Below are 24780 nucleotides of genomic sequence, written 5' to 3' on the forward strand. Positions count from 1 at the left end.
TCTTTAAATATAAAACACTCATCGCAAACGTTTTAGTTATAACACCCGTATGAAAACCGACAGCTTCCCCAGGAAGCCAAGAGAAAATGTGCCGAGCAGGATTTCTGCAGCTCTTGATCGCAAACGTTTTAGATAGAACACCCGTATGCAAAATGAGAGCAGCGCAGGATTTGTGCATCCGTTCAACGCAAACAGTTGTTTTGGATGACCCGTGTGCAACCACGTACAAACAATTTGGTAAGATTTGTCAATCCTTGTAACACTGCTATTTGTCAAAATTTAGTAATTAAGCATACATTTCATTCATAGATTAAGCAGTCGTTCTTAATTTATACAAACAGTTCAACTCGACAGCTGAACCGATCAAACTTTTCCCCAATTATTGCCAACCACGTACTGAAATAGCTAGTTCAACTATATATACTAGCTAATTTTAAGTACATTGTACAGTTCCACCACATCTATAGTCAGATGAACTGAACAAAATAGCCCATAAATACTACTACTACTACGGAGGGGCTTTGTACAACTTCCGGCTGCCTCTCCTCTGCCGAGCGTGCTCAGTAAGAGGCGGCGGAGGAGGAGGAGCCTACCACTACAGGAAATATGTCAACTTGTGACCTTGACTATTGGTCACTGAAAGGTCATTGTTTTTCATCTGCGAGCTTTTTGTGACCAAAAACAGAAGGTCAAAAGCTGGCGGTCGTAAACTGAAATTAACGACCTTCTCTGTGAGAAGGTCGTAGATGTTTATGACCAAAATATGCCTACTGGTTTGTTTTGGTCACTAGCAACCTCCCCAGGCCACGTAGGCATCCAGCGTGGCAAGCTGATGTGGCACAAGATTCAGCCCAGTCCAATTTGGTTTTCGACATGGGCCTAGCCCAACAATTCTAGATTTTTCCAAGTCAATTCTTGTGGGCTACATGCGCCAAGCCCAATATTTCAGCGTCTTTATTTTTGGGCCTTGGCCTTCTTACAATAATTTATTTTCTAGTTTCAATCATTATATTTTAGCGTTGGTCCCACTAGTCATAATGCCATACATCGGTCCCACATGTCAGAAATTTCAAAAATGCTCAGATTTTATTCACAAGTGGTTCCCACTGGTCAAGTTTCCATTTCACATCTTTTCAACATACATAATCACTATTTCAAACATACACTAGTCTTTTACAATCTGTTACAAATATTACAAAGGTGCATCTTAAATTGTTCTCACTCATCAGATTGATCATACATAATCAATATTTCAGACGGAACAATACAAATGTAGTTCTTCAAGTAGCACCAAGTCTACTACAATCTGTAGATAGTCTATTACAACCCCAATATGCCTATTGTTACAATATTACAATATTTACAGTCTATTACAGTCAAACATAGAGACAACTCTTTGCTAAGTAGGGGCTATACGGCTTCGAACTTCAAATTTCATAGACCTGGAGCTCCTGTAAAAGAGTGAACACATAGACTACCAGCATTAGATTATTAGATTATTCCTGGACTATCAAAAAAATTATATATTGAAAGAGATCTCATAGAAATGTAGATTTACGGACCAAATATATGACAAAGCAACAGATTCAGCCAACTTTAAAGACCTAGATGTTTGTGATGCATCTTCACAGAACCACATGAACACTAGATATAGTATAATATGATTCCAGGAGACCACAAGAGCATCAATCAGCAGCAGGTATATAGCTAGCAAACTATCTAGACATCATCGACACTTGAACCATAACATGCATGTCCAGCACCGAAACAAAAAATGGAACCATAACATGCATGTCCAGCAAGGAAACAAAAAATGGGACAAGTACTAATGCTGGATAACATGTACAGGAAGGCCATCCAATGGTTTCAGCCACATCCTAATAAACCAGCGACACTCTAATACTACTAATTACCAACAGCGAAGAAAATAGCTGAATGAGGCAACAACACTTGATCATCGACACAACAGTCAGCAAGGACTCAACCACGGCGCAAAAAGCATCAAAATCCTAACTAACCCATGAAACAGAGCATGGTTCTAGCATAGCAAAGGTAGGAGCTCACAATGGTGGTTTGTGTAGCCGATGTCGAACAACCTCCGTTCGTCGCTTGCGAGCACCATGCACCTTGGTGCCTTGCATACGACCTCCTTCGAGTCTGCGAGGGAAAGAACGAGGTGAAGGTTAGTCGCATCAAGGATGCTGCTGTTCTGGGTCAAGCTAAGTCAACGGCATAAGAGATTTTTGTCAAATTAATGAACATATTGCGCAATTGTAGTAGTAAGCATGCAAGGAAACAAAACATGGGACAAATATTCATAGCAACAAAATTACCAGGATATGACAATAGCAGTAGTATAGATTGTAGTGACAGAAGCACAAGCATGCAAACATGCATCTCATCCCAACCTAAAACTAGAAACAGTAGCAGCCATTCATTTTTACGCACGTGTAAAACTAAACCATAAGCACTGCAGCATTTGCTAAACATGTCAGCTAAAGAACTCTATCTTGAAAGGCCTGAAAGAAGATTACACAAGCGAGAGGCGAGGCAGAGGTAGTTCATGTGCTTGGTGCACTTGCGGACGGCATTCTCGGCATGGATCTGGGCGCCGTCGGTGTTGCCCTTCTCGATGGCCTTCTTCACCTTGAGCTACCTGGGAAAGGGCCACCACCAGAAGTTTGTTATAGTAGCAGGGTCAGTGAACTTTCCAAATATGGATTCAGCAAATGCATAGTGAGTTCACTTGTTAATTGGCTAGTTGAGTTCTACTGATAACCTACAGAGCAACTAAAACTGTGCTTCTATATATACACGCAGCATAGATGAGAAAAATGGAAGACATGAATTTGATGCTATCTTGAAAGTAAAAAAGAACTATATTTATCACAACTTTGAAAAGTAACTAAATAGTGCAATGGTATAATATTTGGTATGGCAACCAGGAAGTCGTACAATACAAATGCTGATTAACCAAATTACAAAAGAGTTCCCAAACATTTGGTGCTCACAGGTAGAACTTAAGAATCATTGGTGAATTACTAGTGCAATACAGAGATGCTGAAAACATACCCAAACCCGTTCAAGATTTCCGCACATTTTATTTTTGCAATGTTTTCTATGTAAAGAAGTTGTTTTCTGCAATGTTCCAGCATAATGCCAATACTAGTTCCTTCACCAAGGTACCAGCATAGTTAATTGTTGCAGAGCAACTTCATTAATTGACGATGCAGAACAGAGCCTAACTTATTAAGATCCAACTGAGAACCAACTGAAAAAAGTCTGCATCCGTGGCTTCGAACTCAAATTATAATGCATAGAGAAACCAACTGTAAACTGTTTGCATCCATGATTCTAAACTCACTCAATAATACAGCTTCATTGGTTATTGCAAAACAAGTAGGTATGTGTAACATGCCCCGCTCAGGGAAGAATGGAGTATGAATGCCCAAGCAAAGAATCAAATAAGCTAGCATTCTTAACGAGCCTACATGGCTACATATCATTGGAGTTAAAATCCAGTTAAAATGTTGCACGCTGGAAATCAAAATCTAACACGCTCAAAAGGGACTGCAACCGTAATTTTCTCTGAAGTTTGGACTTCCAATCGCAGCTGTGGCATTTCTATGAATTGAAAATTCTTATTGTGTACAAAAAAGGATGAAGTGGAGCGTCTAATAGCCTGGCGATATTTTTAAGTGCACTATTGTTCACACTTGAGACTTCTTGTTATGCACCACGTCTTGCAGCCTGCACAACACAACAGCAGTCAGTCCATCCATTCCGCGGCGGCCAAATCCAGCCCAAACCCTGACGCTGGGGAGGAGAGACGGGAAGGGGGAGGGGAGGGGTACCTGACGATGTTCTGGTGCTGCATCACCTTGAGGAGGGAGATCTCATGGATGGCGGTGGAGGGGACGCCATCGTCCTCCTGCTGGAGGCGGATCTTCTTGAGCGCGATGGTCTCGTTGGTGGCCCTGTCCCTGATCTTCTCCACCTTCTCGTGCTGCGCGCAAGAACACATGCTTGAGAAGACAAGAAGAAAAAACAAGATGAATGGGCTGAGCTGCGTGTGGGGCGAGGTAAGAGTCACCAGAGCCGCACCATCGACGGAGGCGCCATCGCATCTGAAACCCTAGGCATGGGGACGTTGTCGGGGAAGGATGCATGCAAAAGGAGCAGCACGACCGGCCTTGAGGTCTGGCGCGTTGACGGCCTGCCTGGCGTCGGCCGCCCTCACGGAGACGCCAGGGGAGGAGGCTGGTGAAGCAGCGATGGCCGGGATCGACTGCTAGGGTGGAGTACGACGAACATGGCCATCCCCTCCTCTGAGGAGATGACGGACCCCTCCCTACAACGTGAGGTGGACGGCGGCTGCCCGAGGATCCCGCAAACCCTATGTCGCATGCCGCCGTGGTCCGGCCAGCTCGACGGAGCGGGGTGCATCGAAGCACGCGCGTGCTGGCGAGCCAGTCGGCCACGATGCCGAGGCTACAGGGCGCTGGATCTACTGCGGGAGGGGGAGGGAGGGAGCGGAAGATGGGGAACGATGGGCGGCGCGCGGATCTGGCGTCGTCGGGCGGCGCGATAGGTGGTGGCAGCGCGATAGGTGGTAGGGTTCGGCTGTGGAGCGCGGGTGGGATTGGAGAGGAGGGGATCTCTAGCCAGGAAGGGGAGGGGAGGGGAGTGGAGGTAGCGCCGGCGGCGGAGTGGATCCGGTCGCCAGCGGCTAGTTCATGGGGATCCAGATCATGGGGACGTCACCATTCGTGGGGGACGGCGGCGGCGCGTCGGTAACGAGGTGAGGGTGTGTGGTGGGCTGGTTGGTTCGGTTGGGTGGTGAGGCCATGAACGACGGCGAGCTCCGCTGGAGGGAGCTGGCGGCGGCAGCGATGGATCTGGAAGGGAGGAGGTGAGCTCTCTCCATCGGACGAGACAGCGAGGGGATCTGGAATGGGATCGATGGATGGATGTGAAAACTGGAAAGAAAGGAGGCGGGGGGGTGGGGGGTGGGGGGTGGATGCAAAATGACTATCTAGGGTTTCGGGGTTGGTGTGGAAGGGTTGAGGACGGCCGTTGGATCCGCGAGCATCCGACGGTGTTTGATGCATGATCCGCGTGATACGTCCACAGACCAATCAGAATGCAGTACGACGTTATGACCATCTAAATTGGTCGTAGTTGACTAAAAATAATTTTTGAGTGCCTAAAATAAGTTTTTTTGTGAAGAACCTACCAAATATTTTTTGTAAAATTGGACCAAATCAATTTTCTAAAATACTAGGCCATATTTAATGCACAATTGACCGAATGGTTGGGTGTTAAAAGTTTTGATCCACGTCTGGTGAAAAAGACAAATTTCCTCCGTTTCAGCTGGAAGCGGGGCAAATTAGAACTGCGACTGCCTCATAGTTTGCTATTTATTTGTTCCAAAATTCATTTCTAGGTACAAAAGTATCTATTTAATCAGAGAAATACAAAAAAATCCAAGATTTGACCATTAGCTAGGAACGGTCATTCCCACCCTTTTGACCGCATTTTGAAACGGGAATAAAAAATTCCAAAAAATCAAAAAATTGGAAAACCTTCGCATTGTGTCATTATATGTGACGAGATTATTAGGAAAAATAATAAACTTGTAATACGTCAATTTTTTTAAAAAGTGTTCTCACAAACGAGCAATCATGTCTGGAGATCAATGGCTTTCAAGCCAGATGATCAATCTTATGGCCACATTCATGGCATACTTTGTTCAAATGATCTCATATTGTGCACAAGGGTGAATATTGGAATGTCAAACAATGTTGCCTAAGGAAGTTTTCATTTTCTTTGGACAAAAAACTATTTTCCATTTTCCGAGTGCCCAAAAGGAGGTTTTTTGTGAAGGACCTCCCAAATAATTGTTGCAAAATTGGACCAAATAATTTTTATAAAATACTAGGCCATATTTAATGCACAATTGACCAAATGGTTGGGTGTAAAAAGTTTTGATCCACCTCTTGTGAAAAATACAAACTTCCGCCGATTCAGTTGGAAGCGGGTCAAATTTGAACTGTAGTTGCCTTGTAGTTTGCTCTTTATTTTTTACAAAAATCATTTCTAGGTACATAAGTATCTATTTAATCAGAGAAACACCAAAAAAATTTCCAAGATTCAACCACTAGCTAGGAACGGCCATTCCCGCCGTTTTGATCGCATTTTGAAACGGGCATAAAAAATTCAAAAAAAATCAAAAAATTGGAAAACCTTCGCATTGTGTCATTGTATATGACCAAGTTACCAGGAAAAATAATAAACTTGTAATACGGCAATTCTTTTAAAATAGTGTTATCAGAAATGAGCTATCATGCGTGTAGATTCATGGCTTTCAAGCCAAATGATCAATCCTATGGCCACATTCATGGCATAGTTGGTTCAAATGATCTCCTATTGTGCACAAGGGTGCATATTGGAATGGCAAACAATGTTGCCTAAGGAAGTTTTCATTTTCTTTGGACAAAAAAACCATTTTCCATTTTTCGAGTGCCCAAAAGGAGGTTTTTTTGTGAAGGACCTCCCAAATAATTGTTGCAAAATTGGACCAAATTATTTTTCTAAAATACTAGGCCATATTTAATGCACAATTGACCAAATGGTTGGGTGTAAAAAGTTTTGATCCACCTCTCGTGAAAAAGACAAATTTTCGCCGATTCAGTTGGAAGCGGGTCAAATTTGAACTGTAGCTGCCTCGTAATTTGCTCTTTATTTTTTTCAAAAAATCATTTCTAGGTACATAAGTATCTATTTAATCATAGAAACACCAAAAAATTCCAAGATTCAACCACTAGCTAGGAACGGTCAAGCCCGCCGTTTTGACCGCATTTTGAAACGGGCATAAAAAATTCAAAAAAAATCAAGAAATTGGAAAACCTTCGCATTGTGTCATTATATGTGAACATGTTTCTAGAAAAAATAATAAACTTGTAATACGGCAATTATTTTTAAAAAGTGTTCTCAGAAATGAGCTATCATGCGTGAAGATTCATGGCTTTCAAGCCAAATGATCAATCTTATGGCCACATTCTTGGCATAGTATGTTCAAATAATCTCATATTGTCCACAAGGGTGCATCTTGGAATTCCAAACAATGTTGCCTAAGGGAGCTTTCATTTTATTTGCACAGAAAATACATTTTCCATTTTCCGAGTGCCCGAAATGAGTTTTTTTGTGAAGGACCTACCATATATTTGCTGCAAAATTGGACCAAATCAATTTTCTAAAATACTAGGCCATATTTAATGCACAACTGACAAAATGGTTGGGTGTAAAAAGTTTTGATCCACCTCTGGTGAAAAAGACAAATTCCCGCTGATTCAGTAGGAAGCGGGTCAAATTTGAACTGCAGCTGCCTCATAGTTTACTATTTTTTTTCCAAAAATCATTTATATTTGCATAAGTACCTATTTAATCATAAATACATGGTTTGGTGGCGATACATTGAGGTTTGGGCGGTGGCCGAGGCCCCCAACTCTAGAGCGTGTAAACTCGCATGCCCGCCGCGTGGTCACCGCGTGACCGTGGCGTTGCCATGTGTTATGGGCAGCCTAGACATGTCTAGTGGGTTGGGCACTCGCGAGGTAGGTGCTAGGAAGAAATTTACAACATAAGATTCTCACGAGGAGACCGATCGATGCTCAAACATGAATTAGCAGCCAAGTGTTTGATTAGCGGTACGGGAAATGTACATGGCTAATGGGCGTGAGTTTTGGCTGAGGATGATCAGTTACTAAGAAGACCGTCTTCACAAATTTTCAGCTCAAAAGGAGGAGCCTAGGTGGTACTTGCTTTGCAAACCACCACACTGGACATAAATACGAATGTTGAAGCTCGGCTCAAAATAATGAACGGATTGAGCTAGCATTTGGTGGAGGATGGTTATTTGGGCATAGGAAAGCACTGTAGAAAATGGATAATATTTGGACATGCCAAAGTGGTACTTCCTTCACAAACTGTTACTCTGAACAGAATAGGAAAATGAATATTTTTGAATTATTTTTGAACTAGGCAAGGAAGGTTTTTACATATTTGACGAAGATATGACCCAAAGAATTTATGAATTTTTTTTTGGGAATTTTGGGAATGACAAAAATATAGGTTGCTTCACAACCTAGGGCAAAAACTGCCACATGGACATGACACATAGGCAAAACTGATGAGGTGGCGCCTAGTCATAGCAACCCACCATAATTTACAAGGCTATGACCATCTATATTGGTCGTTAACAACTAGAAATAAGGTAGCGGACTAGCGCTCTTTGCTTTATGACCATTTCATGTAAGGAAATTACGACCTTTCTGACCAAAATGGTCGCAATGGTTCAGGGTTTGGAGCCCCCCGAACAGCTTTTAACCAATTAGTCTGAAATGGTCATAGATCTATGACCATTTCCTCCAGGGTCACTGACAAAAGGTCACTAGTTGACATATTTCTTGTAGTGTACCGACGAGCTGGGAAACCGCAATGCGGTGCCTACCGCTAATGCAGCTTCAGCGATGCTCACCTTGAACGCCTTCTGCCGCTCCAGACGACCCCTCTCAAAGCGGAGGTTCTCCTCGTAGATCTCCTGATTCCTCGCCTCTGAGGCGGCGCGTGCCGCGGCCACGATGGCGGTAAAGCTGTTTGCGTGCTCGACGAGGCGCTCCTCCTCCTCCCGCAGGAACTTGGTGTAGAGCGCAAGGTCGCTGACGAACATGCGGGCATCCACCTCCGCCTCCTGCCTTCGGGCGGCGGTGGCGGAGCGGGTGATGACCCTGGCGGTCGATGGTGGGCTGGCGGCCACGGCGGCCGACGACACGGTGGCAGCCACGACCACCACCTCCCGCCTTCGGGCCGCGATGGCGGAGTGGGTGATGGCCACAGTGGCTGGCAGTGGGGTGGCGGCCACGAGGCCACCTCCCGCTTTCGGGCCGCGGCGGCAGAGCGGGTGATGGCCCTGGCTTTCGACGGTGGTGTGGCGGCAACGACGGCCGGCAACAGCTGCCTACGGGCACCGGCAGCGGAGCGTGTGGTGGGTGTTCCGCGCACACCCAATAGGGACACCACACGCACTACACTATGCTGGGGACTGCGCCGCGAACGCGGTGTAGGCTCCCAGCTGGAGCTGTACTTTGATGACGACGGAGTGGCTGAGCGACAACGATGGACCAGCGCCATTGGCGATTGTGGGAGAAGCAGACGAGATAAGCTAGATGGATGGAGGGGAAAATGCGACGCATGACTCGCCGGTCGTGAGGGTTTTATAGCAGGCCGGTAAGCATTGGGATTTTGGGGGATTTCACCGAGTCGGGTGGGAAGCTTGTGCGGGAACCTACGAGGTTGCTCGGGAACGGGCTCACCGATGATTCATTGGCGCCACCGTTTGGCAAAAGGAATGCCCCCGCGCGCTGCGCAAGCTTGCGCTGTAAGCCGTCTGCGACAGCGGGGTGACAAGACGTGCGAGAGGAGGACGAAAGGCCACATACACATACGGTCAGTAAAAAAACTTTTGCGATTTAATTACCTACTATACCACCATCATGGTTTATAAGTATGATTTAACTAATAAAATACGAATGCATGTCGACAAAGATTATATAGTTGAATTTGTATTTGAACATAGTTTCCAATTATATAATTTTTAAAACATGCATTAACATTTTGTTGGTTAAATTTGAGGGTAAAGTATGGCATGGAATATAAAGGAGACTATAGACTAGACGAAGGTGGTACCACATGGCCGCTCTCTACGCAGCAACACAACTGTCGGCCGGCTTGTAGGCGACCATTTCCTGCGTGTTCACCTGCTCTATGCGTGTGGTTGCTTGCGGTTCAGGCGGCCGCGGCGCGCTCTGCTCTCGCGTCCCTCCGGGTGCTCTGCCTTTGTCCCTTCACGCGCGCTGCCAGTGTTTGGGGCCGGCGCACAATCACGCATGTTCTTTTGCAAGAGGTTGCGCCGGGCGCAACGCGACAATGCAGTTACCCGCTGCAAAAACTGCCATGCGGACGCGCCGACAATCCACGCCGCCCGACCCCCTTTTATTCCTGCGGCCATTTACCTTCATCTCTTGTCTCACACGACACAATAAGCACACCCACAAGGACACATACAGAGAGGACATCCAGCGGTTCCAATGGCGCCCCCAGCGGCCGACGACGACAACGGCGGGCAGTTCACCACGCATCACGTAGTGGACACCCACGTGAGGGGGAAGGCCCTCTCGGTGGTGTACACGAATGATCCAGTCTCAATGGAGAGCTCCATCCAAACTATGGAGCAGTTCCTTGCTGAGGACAAGTACTGAGTGGTCGGCTTCGACCTCGAGTACACCATCGGTCGTGCCGGGCACTATCAGAAGGTTGTCATCGCCCAGTTGTGCATGCGACATGACGTCCTCGTCTACCACTTCCACCTTGCCACAAGGCCTTGCGAGCATTTCTCCAGGTTTATCAAGAGCTCCGACTACAGTTTCGCTATGCTGGACACCACCAATAATCTAAAAGTGCTCAAGGTTTCGGACTTGAAATGCCCGAATCTTGTCAACATCCAGCACCACTACAGTGTCTGGGGCAGCGACAAAAACAAACTGAACTCCCTGGTTGACCTCGCCTCGGCCATCATCGACCCCTAGTACGCGAAGATGAAGGAAGAGAGCAATAAGGACAAGAACGTCTGGCACAGTGTGTGGCATAAGAGACTGGATGAACAACATGTCAAGTACGCATCCATGGACGCGTACACAAGCTACGAGATGTACAGGCGGATCGTTGACATGAGGAACTGTCTTTCCCTGACAAAGACAAGGGATCGAGCCACATAGAAGTGGTGGGAGCGTCACAAGAAGTAGATGACTAGACGATTGTTTCTCCTACTTTAGAATGCATGCAATTGTTTGTTGAGGTGTGTGCGAATGATCTGTATAGTCACTTATGTAATTGGATGTTTATTTCAGTTATATATATACATGTTATTCTACTGTAGACAGAGCAATTCACACGGCTTATTAGCAGCAATCGTCTGTGTTATTATTGGTCTTCGCACACATTTCAAATTACGGACCTGCTTGCCGCGTATCACACACATCTTATTCAGTTGAACCGTTTCCATTGTGTTGCCTAATCACACATAGTTCATTCCAGTGAACCGTATGCTATATATCACACACGCCTTCATCTGGCTGCCCGTTTCTTTTGTGTCTCCTCATCCCAAACAGTTAATTGAGCTGAACCGTATGCCCTATATCGCGCACGCAACTAAATTCTGAACCGTGTTTGATGCATCTGTCATCGCAAACGTTTTGCACCTTTTTGACGGGTTTTTTACACCACCATTTGCGATTATGGCATCGCACACAGTTTTTTCGAAGGGTCTCTGATCGTAGTGTCGTGTTTGGACCATCCTCCAGTAGTGTAAGTACTTGTGCCTCTTGCAAAATCTATCTTCCCTATTTGGTGTGTAATTGCAAACTCTATGCACTCCACAAAAATTGACATGCTTATAAGACACATTTTCATCATGACTAGTGCAATCATCATTAGTACCATGGATATTCAAAGAGTTCGTACTAACAACATTGCAATCATGCTCATCATTCAAAGATTTAGTGCCAAATATTTTAATGCATTCTTCTTCTAACACTTTGGCACAATTGTCGGAATCCTTATTTTCATGAAAGATATTAAAAAGATGAAGCATATGGGTCACCCTTAATTCCATTTTTTTGTAGTTTTCTTTTATAAACTAAACTAGTGATAAAACAAGAAACTAAAAGATTCAATTGCAAGATCTAAAGATATACCTTCAAGCAATCACCTCCCCGGCAACGACGCCAGAAATTGAGCTTGATGTATACTACACAACCTTCTTCTTGTAGATGTTGTTGGGCCTCCAAGTGCAGAGATTTGTAGGACAATAGCAAATTTCCCTCAAGTGGATGACCTAAGGTTTATCAATCTGTGGGAGGGGTAGGATGAAGATGGTCTCTCTCAAGCAACCCTGCAACCAAATAACAAAGAGTCTCTTGTGTCCCCAACACACCCAATACAATGGTAAATTGTATAGATGCACTAGTTCGGCGAAGAGATGGTGATACAAATGCAATATGGATGGTAGATATAGGTTTTTGTAATTTGAAAATATAAAAACAACAAGGTAGCAAGTAGTAAAAGTGAGCATAAACGGTATTGCTGAAACAAGGCCTAGGGTTCATACTTTCACTAGTGCAGGTTCTCTCTACAATAATAACATAATTGGATCATATAACAATCCCTCAACATGCAACAAAGAGTCACTCCAAAGTCACTAATAGCGGAGAACAAATGAAGAGATTATTGTAGGGTATGAAACCACCTCAAAGTTATCTTTTATGATCGATCTATTCAAGAGTCCGTAGTAAAATAACACGAAGCTATTTTTTCTGTTCGATCTATCCTAGAGTTCATACTAGAATAACACCTTAAGACACAAATAAACCAAAACCCTAATGTCACCTAGATACTCCAATGTTACCTCAAGTATCCGTGGGTATGATTATACGATATGCATCACACAATCTCAAATTCATCTATTCAACTAACACAAAGAACTTTAAAGAGTGCCCCAAAGTTTCTACCGGAGAGTCAAGACAAAAACGTGTGCCAACCCCTATGCATAAGTTCACAAGGTCACTGAACCCGCAAGTTGATCACCAAAACATACATCAAGTAGATCACATGAATATCCCATTGTCACCACAGATAAGCACATGCAAGACATACAGCAAGTGTTCTCAAATCCTTAAAGACTCAATCCGATAAGATAACTTCAAAGGGAAAACTCAATCCATTACAAGAGAGTAGAGGGGGAGAAACATCATAAGATCCAACTATAATAGCAAAGCTCGTGAGACATCAAGATCGTGCTGCATCAAGAACACGAGTGAGAGAGAGATAGAGATCAAACACAGAGCTACTGGTACATACCCTCAGCCCCGAGGGTGAACTACTCCCTCCTCGTCATGGAGAGCATCGGGATGATGAAGATGGCCACCGGTGATGGATCCCCCCTCCGGCAAGGTGGCGGAACAAGGTCCCGATTGGTTTTTGGTGGCTACAGAGGCTTGCAGCGGCGGAACTCCCGATCTAGGTTTCTTTCTGCATTTATAGGAATTTTTGGCGTCGCTCTCACGTTAGGGGGGGTCTCCGAGTCGTCCATGAGGCAGGGGGCACGCCCAGGGGGGTAGGGCGCGCCCTGCACCCTCATGGACGGCTCGGGACTCTTCTGGCCCAACTCTTTTACTCTAGGGGCTTCTTTTGGTCCATAAATAATCGTCAAAAATTGGCACGTCAATTGGACTCCGTTTGGTATTCCTTTTCTGTAAAACTCAATACAAGGAAAAAACAGAAACTGGCACTGGGCTCTAGGTTAATAGGTTAGTCCAAAAAATCATATAAAATAGCATATAAATGCATATAAAACATCCAAGATGGATAATATAATAGCATGAATACTTCATAAATTATAGATACGTTGGAGACGTATCACACGCCGGCCGCATCTGTCCGGGTTGCTCCCCGCCGAGCTGGCTGATACATCCATTTTGCATCATGCTTTTATATTGATATTTATAGCATTATGGGCTGTTATTACATGTTATGTCACAATACTTATGGCTATTCTCTCTTATTTTACAAGGTTTACATAAGGAGGGAGAATGCCGGCAGCTAGAATTCTGGGTTGGAAAAGGAGCAAATATTAGAGACCTATTCTGCACAACTCCGAAAGTCCTGAAACTCCACAAAGTCAATTTTGGAAAATATAAAAAATATCCAGCGGAAAAAGTTTACCAGAGGGGGGCCCACCTGTCCACGGGGTGGGGGGCGCGCCCTACCCCCTGGGCGCGCCCCTACCTCGTGGGCCCCCTGTTGGCTCTCCGATGCCCATCTTCTGCTATATGAGGTCTTTCGTCGAGGAAAAAAAATCATAAGCGACCTTTCAGGACGAGACTCCGCCGCCACGAGGCGGAACCTTGGCGGAACCAATCTAGGGCTCCGGCAGAGCTGTTCTGCCGGGGATACTTCCCTCCGGGAGGGGGAAATCATTGCCATCATCATCACCAACGCTCCTCTCATCAGGAGAGGACAACCTCCATCAACATCTTCAACAGCACAATCTCCTCTCAAAACCCTAGTTCATCACTTGTATCCAATTCTTGTCCCCAAGTCTAGGATTGGTACTAGTAGGTTGCTAGTAGTGTTGATTACTCCTTGTAGTTGATGCTAGTTGGTTTATTTGGTGGAAGATCATATGTTCAGATCCTTTATGCATATTATTACCCCTCTGATTATGAACATGAATATGCTTTGTGAGTAGTTACGTTTGTTCCTCAGGACACGGGAGAAGTCTTGCTATTAGTAGTCATGTGAATTTGGTATTCGTTCGATATTTTGATGAGATGTATGTTGTCTAGCCTCTAGTGGTGTTATGTGAACATCGACTACATAACACTTTTTGTTTCACCATTATTTGGGCCTAGAGGAAGGCATTGGGAAGTAATAAGTAGATGATGGGTTGCTAGAGTGACAGAAGCTTAAACCCTAGTTTATGCGTTGCTTCGTAAGGGGCTAATTTGGATCCATATGTTTCATGCTATGGTTAGGTTTACCTTAATACTTTTGTTGTAGTTGCGGATGCTTGCAATAGAGGTTAATCTTTAGTGGGATGCTTGTTCAAGTAAGAACAGCACCCGAGCACCGGTCCACCCACATATCAAATTATCAAAGTACCGAACGCGAATCATATGAACTTGATGAAAACTAGCTTGATGATATTCCCATGTGTCCTCGGGAGCGCTTTTCCTATTATAAGAGTTTGTCCAGGCTTGTCCTTTGCTACAAAAAGGATTGGGCCACCTTGCTGCACTTTATTTACTTTTGTTACTTGTTGCTCGTTACCAATTATCTTATCACAAAACTATCTGTTACCACTTATTTCAGTACTTGCAGAGAATACCTTGCTGAAAACCGCTTATCATTTCCTTCTGCTCCTCGTTGGGTTCGACACTCTTACTTATCGAAAGGACTACAATAGATCCTCTATACTTGTGGGTCATCAAGACTCTTTTCTGGCGCCGTTGCCGGGGAGTGAAGCGCCTTTGGTAGGTGGAATTTGGTAAGGAAAAATTTATATAGTGTGCTGAAATTTACTGTCACTTGTTACTATGGAAAGTAATCCTCTGAGGGGCTTGTTCGGGGTACCTTCACCCCGACCAGTAGAGCAAAGAATTGCTCCTCAACCTACTGAACCTACTGAAAATGAAAATGTTCCCTTTGAATTTCCTTCGGGTATGATGGAAAAACTGCTAGCTAATCCTTTTACAGGAGATGGAACAAAGCATCCTGATGAGCACATAATATATGTGGATGAAGTTTGTGGATTATTTAAGCTTGCAGGTATACCCAACGATGTTGCTAAGAAGAAGGTCTTCCCTTTATCTTTGAAGGGAGATGCATTGACATGGTATAGGCTATGTGATGATACGAGATCATGGAACTATAGAAGATTGAAATTGGAATTTCATCAAAAGTATTATCCTATGCATCTTGTTCATCGTGATCGCAATTATATATATAATTTTTGGCCTCGCGAAGGAGAAAGCATCGCTCAAGCTTGGGGGAGGCTTAAATCAATTTTATATTCATGCCCCAATCATGAGCTCCGAAGAGAAACAATTATTCAAAATCTTTATGCTCGGCTTTCTGAAAACAATCGCACCATGCTCGATACTTCTTGTGCTGACTCTTTTATGATGAAGACTATTGAATTTAAATGGGATTTATTGGATAGAATTAAACGCAACTTTGAAGATTGGGATCTCGATGAAGGTAAGGAGTCAGGTATGACACCTAAGTTTGATTGTGTTAAATCTTTTATGGATACCGATATTTTCCGTAAATTTAGCACTAAATATGGACTTGACTCTGAGATAGTAGCTTCTTTCTATGAATCTTTTGCTACTTATGTTGATCTCCCCAAGGAGAAGTGGTTTAAATATCATCCTCCCATAGAAGTAAAAGTAGCTGCACCTATTAAAGTTGAAGAAAAGATTGTCACTTATGATGATCCTATTGTTCCTACTTCTTATGTTGAGAAACCACCTTTCCCTGTTAGAATAAAGGATCACGCTAAAGCTTCAACTGTAGTTCGTAAAAGCAATATTAGAACTTATACACCTCCTGAGCAAGTTAAAGTTGAACCTAAGATTGCTATTGTTAAAGATCTCTTAGCTGATAATATTGATGGGCATGTTATTCAGTTTTGCGATGAGACTGCTAGAATTGCTAAACCTGGTGCTAAAGATAAACATAGATCTGTGGTAGGCGTGCCTGTTATTTCTGTTAAAATAGGAGATCATTGTTATCATGGCTTATGTGATATGGGTGCTAGTGCTAGTGTTATACCTTATACTCTGTACGAAGAAATTAAGCATGAAATTGCACCCGCTGAGATAGAAGATATTGATGTTACAATTAAACTTGCCAATAGAGATACTATTTCAGCAGTGGGAATTATTAGAGATGTTGAAGTCTTGTGTGGGAAAACTAAATATCCTGCTGATTTTCTTGTTCTTAGTTCCCCACAAGATAGCTTTTGTCCCATTATATTTGGTAGACCCTTCTTGAATACTGTCAATGCTAAGATAGATTGCGAAAAGAATATTGTTACTATTGGCTTGGATGATATGATTCATGAGTTTAATTTCTCTTAATTTAGTAAACAACACCGTGAAGAAGAATTGCCTAGTAAGGATGAAATTATTGGTCTTGCTTCTATTGCCGTACCTCCTAGTGATCCTTTAGAACAATACTTGCTGGACCATGAAAATGATATGTTTATGAATGAAAGAAGGGAAATAGATGAAGTATTCTTTAAACAAGAACCTATTCTGAAACACAATTTGCCTGTTGAAATCCTAGGGGATCCCCCTCCACCCAAGGGTGATCCCGTGTTTGAGCTTAAACCGTTGCCTGATAATCTTAAATATGCCTATCTTGATGAAAAGAAGATATATCCTGTTATTATTAGTGCTAACCTACCAGAGCATGAAGAAGAAAGATTATTGAAAACTCTGAAGAAGCACCGTGCTGCTATTGGGTATACTCTTGATGATCTTAATCGCCACCGTCGAATCACGCCGTCGGGCAAAGCCCGGCCGACATCAGTGGCGGCGGGGCATCTTCCCCTTCCTCACGGTGGGCCGGCGCGGAGATGCGCAGTTCTGCAGGACAACGCGGCGTGGTGGCAAGGCGGTGGCGTCCTGGGTTGGCCATGTGGGCGGCTGCTCATCAGGGGCGCAGTGGGATCGGGCGGGTGCTCTGGCTGGCGGCGACGCGGGCTGGGGCTGCAAGGGCCAGCCGTGGTGCACGGGGCTGGTGCGCTCGTCGTCAACGACATGGTCGCAGTGGTGGTAATGTGTGTCGGCCGGATTTATCACATTTTTTTTCCGGCGGGTGGGGCGGGTTTGGGCCCCAGCCCGGCGTGGTTGCAGCTTTGGCTGGGGGCGGCGGCGGCGAGGTGGCTTTTTTGCCATGCCGGCATCAAGGCAGCTTGGCGGGCCGGCGGCTGGCTTTCCGGCATCAGCTCGTCTGTAGGTGGCTCGTTTCGACCTTCGGTCCCTCTTCTCGTCGTCTGGTTGCTACCTTCGTCGAAGGTTCGGCCTCCCCCGACTACGGTGCATCGCTCGTCTCATGCTCGGTAGCAGGACCGAGCTCGTGTCACGCACGGCAGTAGGACCGACCCCATCTCGCGCCCGGAAGCAGGACCGTGCTCATCTCGCGCCCGGCATCAGGACCAAGCTCGTCTCGTGCCTGGTGCCGCGGGGCAGGTCGATGAAGGCCAGTATTGGGCGGCCTATTGAGTTTCGGCGTTGGTGGCAGCCACGGGTGCGAAAGGCGGATCCTTTCCACTCGTATCTTTGGTTGGGTAGCAGTGGGTCTCGAGTGAGGTGGTGTCCAGGTCTTCGATGCCAGGGTGGCGCCCCTGGGGGTGGTTCCGCGGTGCTCATTGGCAGAGCCCGTGGTTAGGTGTTGTCCGTTGGCCATGGCCGTGTGGGCGGCGTGGGCGGCGGGGTGTGGCGTTTGGTGGTGGTGAGTGTTGGCCAGGGTGAAGACCTGATCTATCTTCGGACAAATTGACGACAGCGAAGATTGTTTCCTTCTTGAAGGCGTCGTTGTGACTCTCATTGCCCATCGTGTTGCTCCAGGGGAAACTCCGATCCTCGTGTCAGGCGGTGGCAGCGCTCTGGTGTCGTAACCTTCCTGAAGGTGCTGCCTTAGAGCACACGGTTCATCGTATGCGCCTCTTTCTCTTCTCGGTGGCGTGTTCACGGTTGAGAACTCTGATTGCTCTTATAGTACTAGGGGTAGTGTTGTTGCATTCAGCACTTATGTATCCAGTTTTGGGTATGCGTGTGTGTCGTGGTGACGTGCATTTGTATCTGAGTTGTGGTCGGTTATTGCTTTATATATAAAGCGGGGCGAAAGTCTTTTTGTATGGTAAGGTGTGTATATTGTCATCCGGTTGTCAATGTGCATTTCCTAGATGCAACTGCCAACCCATCACTTTCAACATCTGTGAGTTCTTGTTCAGTAAACATTCTACCAAAGACGAGAGATGCTAGACGCACGAACCTTTCACGAGGGATTTACGGGATAATTAGATCCTGATTGGTTGGAATTAAATTAAGTGAGGTGGGGTCACAACTGAAAATCAGGGGGGCCAATTAGACGAGGGCACCTTGGAGGGTCCGTAATAGTCCGTTGTTTTTCTCCCTGACCAAAGACCACCACACAACATTAGTACTTTTGCAGCACACCACCTTCCCTGATCCTACACCCCTAGTTACGCAGAAGTGCAAGCACAGAAGCGGATGACCGGACCTTACCAACATACTCAAAAAAGTATTCTATACCAGGGTCTGTGCTCTTGACAAGCAGTGTTTCCAGTCTAGCTGTGTCAAATCGGGTGTGAAGTGTCCTTCTAGGTTCTGGCTGGTAGAGCAGAGGACTGAAAATCCTCTTTAGTTTCGCGCATGGGACTCTAAATCCCAATTGCGCTAGCTCTGTGGTTCGATTCCACAACAGAACAAACAATGAATGAATGTGGGCGGTCAACCAGGTAAGCCTGTGCCCAGGAAAGAAAGGACTAGGGAGGGATTGAGAGAAGCTTTCACAGTGGAAAATGAAAAAAAGCATATTGTTCTTAGAAATTGTGGAATTTGACTCAGTTAGAGCTATGGTTTAGCATCAACAGGGAAGTTTTGTAAAAGCAACCGGAAGAATTGCTCAGATACCCGTGAGCGTATATAACTTGGGTCGTGTTATAAATGCTCTGGCTAAACCTATTGATGGGAGAGGCGAAATTGTAGCTTCCGAATCTCGCTTAATTGAATCTCCTTCTCCAAGTAGAATTTCCAGGCGTTCCGTATACGAACCTCTTCAAACAGGGCTTATTGCTATCGATTCAATGATCCCTATGGGGCGCGGTCAGTGAGAGTTCATTATTGGGGACAGACAGACTGGCAAAACAGCAGTAGCCACAGATACAATTCTCAATCAAAAAGGGCAAGGTGTAATATGTGTTTATGTAGCTATCGGTCAAAGAGCATCCTCCGTAGCTCAAGTAGTAACTACTTTCCATGAGGAGGGGGCCATGGAATACACTATTGTAGTAGCTGAAATGGCGGATTCACCTGCTACATTACAATACCTCGCTCCTTATACGGGAGCAGCCCTGGCTGAGTATTTTATGTACCGCGGACGACATACTTTAATAATTTATGATGATCTCTCCAAACAGGCACAAGCTTATCGCCAAATGTCCCTTCTATTAAGAAGACCTCCCGGCCGTGAGGCTTATCCAGGGGATGTTTTTTATTTGCATTCACGCCTTTTAGAAAGAGCCGCTAAATTAAATTCTCTTTTAGGCGAAGGAAGTATGACCGCTTTACCAATAGTTGAGACTCAATCTGGAGATGTTTCCGCCTATATTCCTACTAATGTAATCTCCATTACAGATGGACACATATTCTTATCTGCGGATCTATTCCATGCCGGAATTCGACCCACTATTAATGTGGGTATTTCTGTTTCCAGAGTAGGATTTGCGGCTCAAATTAAAGCCATGAAACAAGTAGCTGGCAAATCCAAATTGGAACTAGCTCAATTCGCAGAGTGACAAGCCTATTGTTCGCCTCTGCTCTCGATAAAACAAGTCAGAATCAATTGGCAAGGGGTCGACGATTAAGGGAATTGCTTAAACAATCCTAGGCAAATCCTCTCCCAGTGGAAGAGCAGATAGCTACTATTTATACCAGAACAAGAGGATATCTTGATTCGTTAGAAATTGAACAGGTAAAGAAATAGTTCAATCACCCCAGAATCGTCGAAATCCCCTCGAAATGGAGAGTGGCGCAAGTCTCACACTCTTTCTCTCACTCTCTATCCTCTGTCTTTCAGATTTTCCCCTCGTAGCTGATACAGTGAAATATTATTATGTAAGGGAGCTGATCCACATGATTCAATGGTGAATTCTGATTTCCCCACAGACTGAACCAAAGGAGAAGAATAGAATAATTCACTGGTGCAGGCGGAGCAGCAAACCTTCGTAGAAAAGGGAGAAAACCTGAAAAAACCCCGGAAGTCTTGGCTGTATGACAAATGCTCAAATAATTGAGTTGCGTATTCAGATCCAAATGATCAAGAAAGGATCCCAGACTGCTCAAGATTATCTGCGCAGGATCAAATTCCAGTCTGATCAACTTGCAGCAGCAGGAGAACCTGTGACAGACAAAGATCTTGTCTTGTACACACTTGGTGGATTAGGCAGAGACAACCACTGATCAGATTCAGCTGACCTCAGAGGGGACTGAGATGGTGGAGAATAGCCACCAAGGAGAGTGGCAGAAGACATCATATCCAAGGACTAAGAGAGCAGCAAATAAGATGAAATGTAAGTCACCAGTCAAAGCCATGAGGAAGAGCTCAAGGATTCAGGACACTGGGCTGGCCATCCAGGAGAAGGCGACACAGAGGGTATCACAAAAGAATCTAGAAGGTAATCCCTCTTGCTCCAAAAATGCTTTTGCTATCCTAAATGCTGTCCCTAATACATATTATTAGGAGATTGCTTCCAAAAAGTAATATTAAACTAAAAGGATCCAATGAAGAACCGAGGAATAGCTTATATCCAGTCCTTCTCTATGACTTGCCGAATAGACTTATTCGCAGCCATACACTGTCTTATTTAAAAGAGTCCCCTGTCTCGTGAACGATCGAACTTGGTAAACTTTGAAATAATCGTTTAGATAGCATTAGCCGCTTTTCTTCCTTTTCTCTGTCAGTCTTTCAAGTTCTCACCCTCCCAGAAAAGAAGGGAAAGTCTTCTTACTAGCTAGCTTATATATCTCGCGAATAGGGAGTTAAGGAGTGTAACTATAACCTATTTGTCACAAAGTTCAATACTCTCTAGAGGAGGTAAATCAATGGATACGGGTACGCCTGGTTGAAGCAGCCCCTACACTTCTATGGGTTGTTCCAGCCTCTGCTAGTGGGTGGTTTTTCATTTCTACAACAAGTGCTTGGTTCAAAAAAAGCTTATGAGTTGAGTTCGTCCTCAGCTACGGATTGGGGGCAGCATTCTCAGATTACTTGACTTGCTGCTAGCTTAGAGGAGAGAAAAATAAATCCCGCTTTCATTTACCTTTAAGTCTGAGAGAAGGCTTTTTCTTTCTTTCAAAAGATCACAAATCAGAGGGGTGATCAGTCCTCTTTCAATCCTTCATCTTCTTATGAGTAGCCGCCACAGGGGGTCCTCAGTCTGAATCCTCCACCAGCATTAGACCAATAGTCAGTCTAGCTCTCGCTCTTATCCAATTTCCTTATCCTTTCAGGGCAAGGTCGGAGTAGTAGGAAAATACAATTTCTTTTGTTGCATGCGGACCCGCTTGTGAGACTAAATAAATTGAAGCTAAATGACAATCTTAACCTACTTGCTTACAGGATCCTTAAGAAACTGTGGACTTTTGCACCTTTCTGTCTAGCTTGAGTTATCTTTTAGTTCTCTCCCCTCGGCAAAGTGGATAGGAAAGAGTCTTGCTTCCATTCCACTAGCCAAGAATAAGGAGAGTGACTTTCTCTTTTGAACCTCTTAAGCTGACTTGAAAAAAAAGTGGTACACCCCTCAGAGATATAGGGACCGCCATGCTCGTCCACTTTCTTGATAAACGACTCGATGCATTTTCTCTTCCTTGCCGCTGAGACTGAGACATATCAAAAAGATCTATTACTAAAAGGAGATTGGGATCATCCTGTGGTTACTGGATGATGGGAATAACTAAGCATAAATTTGGAAATGAGCACGAAATGTCTATAAATGAATTTTCTCATTATTCGTTATTTCCGGGTCTTTTCATTACATTCACTTACAACAAGAAACACCCACCAGCGTTTGGTGCAACACTTGCATTTTGGTGCATTCTTCTTCCTTTCATTGGTCTTTTGTTCCGTCATATTCCAAATAACTTATCTAATTACAATGTATTAACCGCTAATGCACCTTTTTTTATCTAATCTCAGGGACATGGTCTAATCATGAGGGTAGTATTTTATCATGGTGTTGGATCCCAAGCTTTTATGGATTCCTTTTTTGTTACCGGGGTCGACCCCAAAGCCATAATGTCTCAAAACGAAGAGGCTATAGAGAAACTTTGATTTTTTTCCTTTGTCTCGAACTTCGTGAAGAACTCCATTCTATCTCTCCAACAAAAAAGTTGGGCTGCGCCCCAGTTGTACACTCCCTTCGTTCGGAGAACCCTTGTTGATTCTGAACTTCATTCGCAAAGTAAGCGTCCTTTTAACGGGCCAGCCCTTTTTAATGCGTCGCTTGACCCTGTTTTGAAAATGAGCTTGTCTCTTCTGGGCGCTGGGTGCTCCCGTGGTTCGCGAGAAGGAAAAAGGACTAATCTTTTGTTACATCTGGCACGAGATGAAAAAGAGAGAGCTTCGTCTATCGATGAACAGCAGATTGACGGAGCTCTTGGCATTGCTTTGTTTTTCTCTCCTTTCCTATCAGCGAGTTCCGATCCTTTTGTTCGAAATTTCTTCGTTCATACCGAACCGCTTGCAGAATAAAATCTAGTTCCACAAGATCCTATATCAGCTATACATCCTCCTTGCATTTATGCCGGAGATGTCGCCAGTGCTATGGGCTTTGGGTTATGTAGATCAAAAATGATGAATGGGATTGTGGCACTCCACTCGCCGCCAATGCGGAAGGATGCCACCGAAAAGAATGGAACGCTGCTTCGCTCTGCTGGATGCATCGGATCCCATATAAGAAGCTCGCTCTTTACCCGATCATTCAAACATTTTGTGGGCGGCGCGCATGCTCTATTGTTGCGTAGCAATAGAAGCCTGCTCATGCTACTTCGGCGGCGCTTTTTTGCCTTCTCTTCGCTCTGGACATGAGTGCTAATGGACACGGGGAGGGAGCAGGCGAAGCGTGTCGTTCGTAATGGAAAGAAAGACACCACTACTTCGCCTCTTTGTTGGACCACCGGCGCGAACATGGTGGTCTCTGACCAGGACCAGGAACCAATTCGAATTTGGATCTTGACATGTTGGTTGTTTTTAACCGTAGGCATCTCGCCAGGAAGTTGGTGGGCTCATCATGAATTAGGTCGGGGTGGCTGGTGGTTTCGGGATCCCGTAGAAAATGCGTCTTTTATGCCTCGGGTATTAGCCACAACTCGTATTCATTCAGTAATCCTACCCCTTCTTCATTCTTGGACCTCGCTTCTGAATATTTTGACTCTTCCATCCTGTGTCTTAGGAACCTTTTCAATACGGTCCAGATTGCTAGCTCCCGTTCATAGTTCCGCTACAGACGATACACGAGGAAGATTTTTATGGCGGTTCTTCCATCTAATTATAGGCATATCTATGACTCTTTTTACCAGATGAAGCAGGAGGCATCAGTCCGTAGAACCTATAAAAAAGAGATGGTTGTGGAATGAAGTACTCTTGTGCACCTACGTCACTCGGCTCGCGCGCAACCCCGCCCCGTTATGTTATGTTATGGAAGAATTTAGCTTCTTGCTGGGCTGGTTATTCAGAGCCAGCAACTGGCTGCCGGATTTCGTCCCATCCGTAGCGCTTCGGAAGTCACTCTGGTGTGGCGCTGCTGGATACTTCTGATCAATAGGAATAGGAGGAAAAAAAAGCTTATGATGAGCATCTATTGGAGTCGATCATTTCCAAGATCTAATTCTAGTTTCTTATTATGTAGTGGAAACGCCTCACAATCTTCAGTTTTACGCTTACGCTTAAGGAAGAAATGTTCTTGGTGGATGCAGGCCCTGGTACCCCCAAAATTTGTATGCAAGATGAGCTTACATGACTGCCAATCAAGCGAGCCACCAGGTTTGAGAATAAGGTGGGATCCAAGAATGTAGTGGCTGGTGAATCACTAATCAAAAAGCGGATTTTTGAGAGATTCTTCATCGATCTAGTGGCCGGTGAATCACTGATCAAAGAGCGAGCAGCCGCCAGGTTTAATGATTTTGTGGGATCCCTGGATGTAGCGGCTGGCGAACCGCTTCTTCTTCCACAAAGATTCAGACAAAACCGAGCTTGGATAGAACCGAAGAAGATTTGGCGAATGAAGAAAAAGGTCAAAGGGTTTATCATAAAAAAAATCAAAGGAGGTTATTCAGTAGCCATCGCGGGTTT

At 44.8% G+C, this 24780-nt stretch overlaps 3 pseudogenes; 2 read left to right on the forward strand and 1 right to left on the reverse strand.

Annotated features, from left to right (window-relative positions):
• The first annotated feature begins 19150 nt into the window (after positions 1-19150).
• On the forward strand, positions 19151-20415 carry LOC119271896 (annotated as a pseudogene).
• Positions 20416-22880: 2465 nt separating this feature from the next.
• LOC119271897 lies at positions 22881-23303 on the reverse strand (annotated as a pseudogene).
• A 260-nt stretch (positions 23304-23563) lies between these two features.
• LOC119267013 lies at positions 23564-24374 on the forward strand (annotated as a pseudogene).
• Positions 24375-24780: the final 406 nt, after the last annotated feature.

The sequence above is a fragment of the Triticum dicoccoides genome, chromosome 3A (assembly GCF_002162155.2).
Source record: "Triticum dicoccoides isolate Atlit2015 ecotype Zavitan chromosome 3A, WEW_v2.0, whole genome shotgun sequence".
NCBI lineage: Eukaryota > Viridiplantae > Streptophyta > Magnoliopsida > Poales > Poaceae > Triticum > Triticum dicoccoides.